Consider the following 11,542-nt stretch of genomic DNA (forward strand, 5'->3'; position numbering starts at 1 on the left):
GAAGAGGAGATGGCAGCCGAAAATAATAATAATGTAAGGAAGATGCTTGGTGACTTTACTGCACCTAATTCCAATTTACATGGAAGAAGCATCTCCATTCCTGCCATTGGAGCAAACAACTTTGAGCTGAAACCTCAATTAGTTTCTCTGATGCAGCAGAACTGCAAGTTTCATGGACTTCCATCTGAAGATCCTTTTCAGTTCTTAACTGAATTCTTGCAGATATGTGATACTGTTAAGACTAATGGAGTAGATCCTGAAGTCTCAGGCTCATGCTTTTCCCTTTTGCTGTAAGAGACAGAGCTAGATTATGGTTGGATTCTCAACCCAAAGACAGCCTGAACTCTTGGGATAAGCTGGTCACGACTTTCTTAGCTAAGTACTTTCCTCCTCAAGAGTTGAGTAAGCTTAGAGCTGATGTTCAAACCTTCAGACAGAAAGAAGGTGAATCCCTCTATGAAGCTTGGGAAAGATACAAACAGTTGACCAAAAAGTGTCCTTCTGACATGCTTTCAGAATGGACCATCCTGGATATATTCTATGATGGTTTATCTGAGCTATCAAAAATGTCACTGGACACTTCTGCAGGTGGATCCATTCACCTAAAAAAAACGCCTGCAGAAGCTCAAGAACTCATTGACATGGTTGCTAATAACCAGTTCATGTACACTTCTGAAAGGAATCCTGTGAGTAATGGGACGCCTATGAAGAAGGGAGTTCTTGAAGTTGATACTCTGAATGCCATATTGGCTCAGAATAAAATATTGACTCAGCAAGTCAATATGATCTCTCAGAGTCTGCATGGAATGCAAGCTGCATCCAATAGTACTCAAGAGGCTTCTTATGAAGAAGAAGCTTATGATCCTGAGAACCCTGCAATAGCAGAGGTGAATTACTTAGGTGAACCTTATGGAAACACCTATAACTCATCATGGAGAAATCATCCAAATTTCTCATGGAAGGATCAAAAGCCTCAACAAGGCTTTAATAATGGTGGAAGAAACAGGTTTAACAATAATAAACCTTTTCCATCATCCACTCAGCAACAGACAGAGAACTCTGAACAAAATGCTTCTAATTTAGCAAATCTAGTCTCTGATCTATCCAAGGCCACTGTGAGCTTCATGAATGAAACAAGGTCTTCCATTAGAAATTTGGAAGCACAAGTGGGCCAGCTGAGTAAAAGGATCACTAAAATCCCTCCCAGTACTCTCCCAAGCAATACAGAAGAGAACCCAAAAGGAGAGTACAAGGCCATTGACATTAGCACCATGGCCGAACCTACAAGGGGAGTGGAGGACGTGAATCCCAAGGAGGAAGACCTCCTGGGACGTCCAGTGATCAATAAGGAGCTTCCCTCTGAGGAACAAAAGGACTCTGAGGCTCATCTAGAGACCATAGAGATTCCATTGAACCTCCTTATGCCCTTCATGAGCTCTGATGAGTATTCCTCTTCTGAAGAGAATGAGGATGTTACTGAAGAGCAAAATGCCAAGTTTCTTGGTGCAATCATGAAGCTAAATGCCAAATTATTTGGCATTGATACTTGGGAAGTTGAACCTCCCTTGTTCATCAATGAACTAAGTGATCTGGATCAACTGACATTGCCTCAGAAGAGACAGGATCCTGGAAAGTTCATAATACCCTGTACCATAGGCACCATGATCTTTAAGGCTCTATATGACCTTGGTTTAGGAATAAACCTCATGCCCCTCTTTGTAATAGAGAAACTGGGAATCTATGGGGTGCAAGCTTCTAAAATCTCATTAGAGATGGCAGACAGTTCAATAAAACAGGCTTATGGACAAGTAGAGGACATGCTAGTAAAGGTTGAAGGCCTTTACATCCCTGTTGATTTCATAGTCCTGGATACTGGAAAGGAAGAGGATGAATCCATCATCCTAGGAAGACCTTTCCTGGCCACAGCAAGAGCTGTGATTGATGTTAACAGAGGTGAAATAGTCCTTCAATGGAATGAGGACTCCCTTGTGTCTGTAACTCAAGGATCTCTCTCTGCATCCATGGAGAGGAAGCATAAAAAGCTTCTCTCAAAGCAGAGTCAAACAAAGCCCCTACAGTCAAACTCTAAGTTTGGTGTTGAACTCCTATATCCAAACTCTAAGTTTGGTGTTGGAGAGTCTCAACAATGCTCTGAACATCTGTAAGGCTCCATGAGAGCCCACTGTCAAGCTATTGACATTAAAGAAGCGCTTGTTGGGAGGCAACCCAATTTTTATTTATCTAACAATATTTTTCTTAGTTACATGTCTTTATAGGTTCATGATCATGTGGAGTCACAAAATAAATATAAAAATTGAAAACAGAATCAAAAACAGCAGAAGAAAAATCACACCCTGGAGGAGCATCTGCCTGGCGTTCAACGCCAGAACAGAGCATGGTTCTGGCGCTGAACGCCCAAAATGGGCAGCATCCTGGCGCTGAACGCCCAGAACAAGCATGGTTCTGGCGTTCAACGCCAGAAAAGGCAGCAAATGGGCATTGAACGCCCAAAATGGGCACCAACCTGGCGCTGAACGCCCTGAGTTGTGTACAAAGGCATTTTGCATGCCTAAATTGGTGCAGGGATGTAAATGCCTTGACACCTCAAGATCTGTGTACCCCACAGAATCACCTCAGGATCTGTGGACCCCACAGGATCCCCACCTACCTCCACTCACTCTCTTCTCTCTTCTCAATCATCCTCTATTCCCAATAAACACCCTTCCCTATTAACCCTTTACCACTCACATCCATACACCCACTTACCTTCAAAATTCAACATCTCTTTCCCACCCAATCCCACCCATATGGCCGAATATACACCTCCCTCCATCTCCTTTATATCTTCTTCTTCTTCTTCTATTCTTTCTTCTTTTGCTCGAGGGCGAGCAACATTCTAAGTTTGGTGTGGTAAAAGCATATCTTTTTTGTTTTTCCATAACCATTGATGGCACCTAAGGCCAGAGAAACCTCTAGAAAAAGGAAAGGGAAGACAAAAGCTTCCATCAAGGGTCTATAGCTCAGTGGTAGAACATTTGACTGTAAATCAAGAGATCCCTGAGATACCTCAGGGGATACATTTTCTTCCACACAATTATTGGAAGCAACTAAGGGTGGAACATCAAGAGCACTCCATCATCCTTCATGAAATCAGAGAAGACCAAAAAGCAATGAGGGAGGAGCAACAAAGACAAGGAAGAGACATAGAAGAGCTCAAGGACATCATTGGTTCCTCAAGAAGGAAACGCCACCATCACTAAGGTGGATTCATTCCTTGTTCCTATTTCTTCTGTTTTTCGTTTTCTATGTTATGTGCTTATCTATGTTTGTGTCTTCATTACATGATCATTAGTAGTTAGTAACCTTGTCTTAAAGTTATGAATGTCCTATGAATCCATCACCTCTCTTAAATGAAAAATGTTTTAATTCAAAAGAAGAAGAAGTACATGAGTTTCGAATTTATCCTTGAACTTAGTTTAATTATATTAATGTGGTGACAATTTTTCTTGTTTTCTGAATGTATGCTTGAACAGTGCATATGTCTTTTGAAGTTATTGTTTAAGAATGTTAAATATGTTGGCTCTTGAAAGAATGATGACTAGGAGACATGTTATTTGATAATCTGAAAAATCATAAAAATGATTCTTGAAGCAAGAAAAAGCAGCAAAGAACAAAGCTTGCAGAAAAAAAAAATAGGCGAAAAAAAAAATATATAGAAAGAAAAAAAAAAGAAAAAGCAAGCAGAAAAAGCCAAAGCTCTTAAAACCAAGAGGCAAGAGAAAAAAGCCAATAATCCTTAAAACCAAAAGGCAAGGGCAAATAAAAAGGATCCCAAGGCTTTGAGCATCAGTGGATAGGAGGGCCTAAAGGAATAAAATCCTGGTCTAAGCGGCTAAACCAAGCTGTCCCTAACCATGTGCTTGTGGCGTGTAGGTGTCAAGTGAAAACTTGAGACTGAGCGGTTAAAGTCAAGGTCCAAAGCAACAAAAAAAGAGTGTGCTTAAGAACCCTGGACACCTCTAATTGGGGACTTTAGCAAAGCTGAGTCACAATCTGAAAAGGTTCACCCAATTATGTGTCTGTGGCATTTATGTATCTGGTGGTAATACTGGAAAACAAAGTGCTTAGGGCCACGGCCAAGACTCATAAAGAAGCTGTGTTCAAGAATCATCATACTGATCTAGGAGAATCAATAACAATCTGAACTCTGAGTTCCTATAGAAGCCAATCATTCTGAACTTCAATGGATAAAGTGAGATGCCAAAACTATTCAAGAGGCAAAAAGCTACAAGTCCCGCTCATTTGATTGGAGCTATGTTTCATTGATAGTTTGGAATTTATAGTATATTCTCTTCTTTTTATCCTATTTGATTTTCAGTTGCTTGGGGACAAGCAACAATTTAAGTTTGGTGTTGTGATGAGCGGATAATTTATACGCTTTTTGGCATTGTTTTTAGTATGTTTTTAGTAGGATCTAGTTACTTTTAGGGATGTTTTCATTAGTTTTTATGTTAAATTCACATTTCTGGACTTTACTATGAGTTTGTGTGTTTTTCTGTGATTTCAGGTATTTTCTGGCTGAAATTGAGGGACTTGAGCAGAAATCAGATTCAGAGGTTGAAGAAGGACTGCTGATGCTGTTGGATTCTGACCTCCCTGCACTCAAAGTGGATTTTCTAGAGCTACAGAACTTGAAATGGCGCGCTTCTAATTGCATTGGAAAGTAGAAATCCAGGGCTTTCCAGCAATATATAATAGTCCATACTTTGGCCAAGAATAGATGACGCAAACTTGCGTTCAACGCCAGCTCTCTGCCCAATTCTGGCGTCCAGCGCCAGAAAAAGATCCAAAACCAGAGTTGAATGCCAGAAATGGATCAAAACCTGGCGTTCAACTCCACAAATGGCCTCTGCACGTGGAAAGTTGAAGCTCAACCCAAGCACACATCAAGTGGGCCCCGGAAGTGAATTTATGCATCAATTACTTACTCATGTAAACCCTAGTGACTAGTTTATTATAAATAGGACCTTTTACTATTGTATTAGACATCTTTGGATTATCTTTTGATCTATTGATCACGTTTTGGGGGCTGGCCATCTCGGCCATGCCTGGACCTTTCACTTATGTATTTTCACGGTAGAGTTTCTACACTCCATAGATTAAGGTGTGGAGCTCTGCTGTTCCTCAAAGATTAATGCAAAGTACTACTGTTTTCTATTCAATTCATCTTGTTTCGCTTCTAAGATATTCATTCGTACTTCAATCTGAATGTGATGAACGTGACAATCATCATCATTCCCTATGAACGCGTTCCTGACAACCACTTCCGTTCTACCTTCGACTGAATGAGTATCTCTTAGATCTCTTAATCAGAATCTTCGTGGCATAAGCTAGAATGATGGCAGCATTCAAGAGAATCCGGAAAGTCTAAACCTTGTCTGTGGTATTCCGAGTAGGATTCAATGAATGAATGACTGTGACGAGCTCCAAACTCGCGATTGCGGGGCGTTAGTGACAGACGCAAAAGGATAGTAAATCCTATTCCAGCATGATCGAGAACCAACAGATGAATAGCCGTGCCGTGACAGGGTGCGTTGACCATTTTCACTGAGAGGATAAGATGAAGCCATTGACAAGGGTGATGCCTCTAGACGATTAGCCGTGCCGTGACAGGGCATTGGATCATTTTCCCGAGAGATGACCGAAAGTAGCCATTGACAGTGGTGATGTATCATATAAAGCCAGCCATGGAAAGGAGTAAGACTGATTGGATGAAGATAGCAGGAAAGCAGAGGTTCAGAGGAACGAAAGCATCTCCATTCGCTTATCTGAAATTCTCACCAATGAATTACATAAGTATTTCTATCCCTATTCTATTAATTATTCGAAAACACCATTATGAATTTATATCTGCCTAACTGAGGTTTGCAAGGTGACCATAGCTTGCTTCATACCAACAATCTCTGTGGGATTCGACCCTTACTCACGTAAGGTATTACTTGGACGACCCAGTGCACTTGCTGGTCAGTTACACGGGGTTGTGAACCGTGGTTTTGGCATCATGTTTTTGGCGCCATTTCCAGGGAAAGAAAGAGCAATGAACTTTACATAATTAAAGTGTAATCACGATTCCGCGTACCATATATCATAAGGGGTGCTTCAACACCTAATACCTTAGACCAACTGGTTTGGGAGTATTGATTGAAAGCTTATCTTAAAAAGCCGCTTTGAGACATGATACCTAGAGTCGAGGCCAAGATACAAAAAGAAAGAAAAATGCTAGAAAATAAGTGCTGCTTCAAAGGTGACAATCTATAAAGAGGATTCCATAATATCATTTGAATGAAAGTCCTAAGATCTAAGACTTCCAAAATGTAAGGACTAATGAGCACTGGAATCCTTGCATAAGCATACAAATTAGAGTTAATCCCACTGTCACTTATTCACTTCACCCACTAAGGCATCATAAGCAATTCTTCAATGCATTCCAATTAAGAGAATTATTTATGCATAGTTCTTTTCTTGCTTGGGGACAAGCAAGATTTAAGTTTGGTGTTGTGATGCCAGGGCATCTTGGCTAGTTTTACTAGCCATTTTTTGTATGCTTTAGGTTGGTTTCATGCATTTTTCTTAGGAAATAAGCAAGTATTTGGTTGAAAATGCATTCATACCATGATTCAAGCAAACATTGTGAATTTTGAATGATGTCATGAGAATTATGCATGAATTGAATGATAAAATGGATGATGCATGATCTCATGATTAAGAGCAAGACTTTGATGTACTTTGTTTGATTGATTTCAGGTAATAAGAAGCAGAGAAGAGCCACGTCAGTGGCTACGTTAGTGCCACTAACGTGGCCATTAAAGTGGAAGGAAGGAAAGCTTGGAACGTTAGTGGAAAAAGTGAACGCCACTAACGTTTGTGAAGCCAAGAAGACCCACGTTAATAGCCACGTTAGTTACACTAACGTGGAAATTAACGTGGAAGAAAGGAGGCAGTTGTGAAAGTTAGTGGAAAAAGTGAACGCCACTAACGTTTGCGAAGCCAAGAAGACCCACGTTAATGGCCACGTTAGTTACACTAACATAGGCATTAACGTGGAAGAAAGGAGGCAGCTGTGAAAGTTAGTGGAAAAAGTGAACGCCACTAACGTTTGTGAAGCAGAGAAGGCCTACGTTAGTGGCCACGTTAGTTACACTAACGTGGACACTAACGTGGGTAAAATCTCACCCGGCAGCCTGACCATGCCTTCTTCAAATAGGGATAACTTGAGCCACAAAGCTCCAAATGAGGTGATTCCAGTGGCATTGGAAAGTAGGATTCCAGAGCTTTCCATGCATATATGGAACTACATGGTGGACACTAAATTTGAGGGAAAAAACCTGCTCCGAAAATGCAAAGATGAACATGGTATCAACCTGTAGTAAGGCCTGCTGACCTCTTCACCTTCCAAGAAGTGTAACTCGAGTTGTACAGCTCCAAATGATGCGATTTCAAAGGTGTCGAAAAGTAGACATCCAGGGCTTTCCAAAAATATATAATAGTATGGGGTGGATATTAAGTTTGAGCTCCAGAACCTGGCAATATTAACCCCCTGGACGCGGACGTTATTGGCACTCACTTTTGCCAATAACGCCAGCCACTATGCCAGCAACCCTATCCCCTTCAAAAGAGCATAACTTGAGTTACAGAGGTCCAATTGAGGTGATTCTAGTTGCGTTAGAAAACCAACATTCAAAGCTTTCCATCGATATATAATACTCTATAGTGGGCATGAAATTGGAGCACAAACCAGAGGCATCTTTTAAGCCCCAAAAACACCAAGTGGGTAGCAAGTGTGACGTTAGCCACACTTGTAGCCTTAGTGTGGCTAACATTAGCACTGACATTAGCACCTGGACCTCAACTTGATTCACTTACAAGGACCACCCAACCTCAAGGAAGTAAGCCCACAAGTGTCAACTAATCAAGGTCACAAGAAGCATCTAGAATAGGAATTTTCATTTAATTGTAATTTACTTTTAGTTTCATTTCATTTTGTAATTTAGGAGAGCCTATATAAAGGCCTTAGTTTTTACATTCAAGGAATTCTGGATCCGGGGGATTGAAGAGGGGTCTTCGGACTCCCTCCCCTCACACACTTTTCCTTCTCTTTCTTTTCTTTGTACTTATCATTTATGAATTTTGAAGTTTTAATTTTTAATCTTCATCTTTACTTTTTATTGGGTTAGAGAGCTCTATTGTGATTCAATAGATCAATTGTAGTTCTTATTCTTCTTCTTCTTTCTTTTCTCTTGATTTTACTAGAGAGCTTTTGATCTTCATCCAATTGGGTAATTGTCTCAGAAGAGAAATTGCTCATACTTGGATTTCCTCTGAACCTTGGAAGAGGAATGAGGAGATCATGCTAGAAAAGCTCTCTCGTATTGGATTAGGTTGGGGGTTGGATGGATATTCTGACATTTAATCCTACCAATACTTTGATCTATGAATGTGTGTGGTATAATCAGTGACCAAACCTCATCTCTTCCCATGAGCAATTAAATCAAGGAATTGGGAAATTATTCAAGCTTAGAGAGATTGGATTGCCAAGGAATTGGATCCAATCACTTAAGATTGCCAAGGAGATCAATGAATGCATTGATTGAAGAAGAGATGAGAATGAACTTGATCTGGAGGATTGCAATATCTCTTGATCCCAATGTTCATTTTATTTTTAGTTCTTACATTTACTTTTCTTGCTATTTTACTTTTCTGCACTTTATTGCTTTTCCTTTCTTTTCTGTCAATTTACAATTCCTGCTGCTCATCATCCAAATCTGAACCGTCTGACTAGGATAATTAATCAACTATTGATTGCTTAATCCGTTAATCTCTGTGGGATTCGACCTCACTCTTTTGTGAGTTATTACTTGACGATAATTCGGTATACTTGCCGAAGGGAGATTTGTTGAGAGACAAGTTTTCGTGCATCAGGGCGTATAGAACAGCATTCAAAACTCCTATTAGGAAATCTCCTTTTCAGTTGTTGTATGGCAAGTCTTGCCACCTTCATGTAGAGCTTGAGCACAAAGCTTTCTGGGCCACTAAACTCTTCAACCTTGATTTTCAAGAAGCAGGAGAGAAGATGTTAAAAGATGCTAAGATATACAAGGAAAATGCTAAAAGATGGCATGACAAAAAGATTTCAAAGAAGGAATTCAAACCAGGACAGCAAGTACTCTTGTACAACTCCAGACTCAAAGTTTTCCCAGGAAAACTCAAGTCTAAATGGACTGGTCCCTACTTGGTGACAAAGGTTTTTCCCTATGGAAGCTTTGAACTGCCAGGTGAAGCAACAAAGAGCAATTTCACAGCAAATGGTCACAGGGTAAAGCATTACTTGGGAGGCCATTGGGACAGAAAGAGGGAGAATCAGAAATTAAGGTGAGCAAGAATGAAGGATGTCAAGCTAGTGACATTAAAAGAGCGCTTGTTGGGAGGCAACCTAACCAAAGGTAGTTTTCTTCTCTTAACTATTTCAATAATATGGTTAAGTAGTTTTATCTGTATTGCAAGGAGCTAAATTTGGTGTTGCACACCAAAACAATTTAAGGGTGAATAAAGGATGCTAAGTTTGGTGTTCCACCAAAAATCTCATTTAAAAACACATTTCACCCTCTGCATAACTGGTTACTAGCTCCAAGCAATCAGGAAAACCACTAAACCACTGTCTGTTTTCTAGTTTTTAGCTTCATTACTTTCAACAAAAGCACAAGGTTTTCATGTAACTGATGCATCATAAACAGTAGCAAGGAACTAAGTTTGGTGTTCCTTCACCAAAGTAAGTTTAAGTTCATGCTAACCATTTGCTTAAGTTCTTGGACAAGCAAGCAACTTCAATAATTATGCAGAAAAAAAGACACTCAACATCTTCAAAGAACCATCACCAAGGGAAATGCAAAAGTAAAAGATGATGATGACACAAGGGAAGCTGCAAAACACTCCTGATAGGTTGTATTGTCACAAAACTAAATTTGCTTTGAAACGTTCTGCATGAGAAGTTGCTGGTTGCCTTGATGTTTAGTTTAAATAATGCAAATTTTGATGTCTGCACTAGCATTATGCTTGTTATCACTCATCTGTTTTAAATTCATGTTTTGTCTCCCTTTTTGCATCAATAAGAGAAAATGTTTGAAAAAAAAGTGATTGTCCACTGTTGTAAGAATTAGAAATGAAACTTGTGGTGGTAATTGCTTGATTTAGATGATAAGCTCAATAATAAAAGCTGCATAATAGAGTGTTCTTTGTAGTATGAACTTGGTTGCTGTCATAAAACCTTTTATAAATGAAATTCCCTGGAAAATGAAGCAAAGTGAGAATGAAAACGAAAAGAAAAGCCAAAGATTGGCAAAGAAACAAACAATAAGGCTAGACACCAATAGCTTGGACCTTAGGACATATGTCTGTGGTGCTTTTTGTACTAGGATATGCTTGGATAATTAGGTTTTGAGGAGTCTTTTAAAACTTGATAACTTGGATTAACTAATCCGGGATTACCAACTGAAAGTCCATTATCAAGAGCAACCTAGCTACAAAGCATTAAGTGATCCAAAGAGATGTTGGACATCAATGTTCCTAAGAGGATTTGTGAGCCAAGTGTCTGTAGTGAAGAAGTGTTGAGCAAAATTAGGCCAAAAGGGCTGCTGCAACACTTGACACTGAGCTACTATTGAGAAACAAGCTTTCTAAGCAAAAGAAAGAAGGAAAATCAAAAGGGGATCAATTAAAAAGCAAGGCATTATGACAGCAACTTTAATGAATCCTCAAAGAAGCATTTCTTATCTAATAGCAGAGAATAATTGAGCTGCATTTTTGTCTGCATAAAACCCCATAGTTCAAATTCCATTATCTTCTAAATAAGGACATGTATGCTTCTCTGTTTCATTTCATTTCTGCTCAATGTTTAATGCTTGCTTGGGGACAAGCAAGGTTTAAGTTTGGTGTTGTGATAACAAGTCATCTTATGCTAGTTTTACAAGCATTTTTCATTAGTTTTATTAGGTTTTATGCACTTTCTTGCACCATAAGTAAGTAATTGGAGTGGATTTTCATGATTATGTTGAATCAATCAAACATCATTTATTTTACACAAAATCATAGGTTTTAAGCTAGAATTAATTTATTTTACAATTGATGCAAAGACCTAGTGATTTTGGTGGAACTTTGATTAGTTGTTTGGTTGCTTGTAGGTGAAGAAATGGTGGAAAGAGAAAATTTTGGCACACTTTTGAAGTTTGAGCACGCTTTGGACTTTAAGCCACACTTTAAAAAGCGTGGCCCATGAAGATAAAGCGTGGCACTCAACCAAGGGAGTGCTCAAGCAAGGCCAAAGCAAGGAGCGCTCAAAGAAGTGAGAGCTACGCTCACAAGTGTGAGCATTTTCGTGGCCCTCACCAAGGATCGAAGAGGGGGGGACCAAGAGGAAGGCTGGGCGCATCAAGACAAGGGGAGTAGCGCTGAAAAACTCAAGCACAGCGCTCCCTTTTGTTCATTTTTT

At 39.6% G+C, this 11,542-nt stretch overlaps 1 non-coding gene across 1 annotated transcript; it reads right to left on the reverse strand.

Moving 5' to 3' along the window:
- Nucleotides 1–404: 404 nt before the first annotated feature.
- LOC112724631 (small nucleolar RNA R71) lies at nt 405–512 on the reverse strand. Its single transcript, XR_003163786.1, has one exon. It is a non-coding gene; the product is annotated as a small nucleolar RNA R71 (small nucleolar RNA).
- Nucleotides 513–11,542: the final 11,030 nt, after the last annotated feature.

Source organism: Arachis hypogaea, chromosome 11 (assembly GCF_003086295.3).
Source record: "Arachis hypogaea cultivar Tifrunner chromosome 11, arahy.Tifrunner.gnm2.J5K5, whole genome shotgun sequence".
Taxonomy (NCBI): Eukaryota; Viridiplantae; Streptophyta; class Magnoliopsida; order Fabales; family Fabaceae; genus Arachis; species Arachis hypogaea.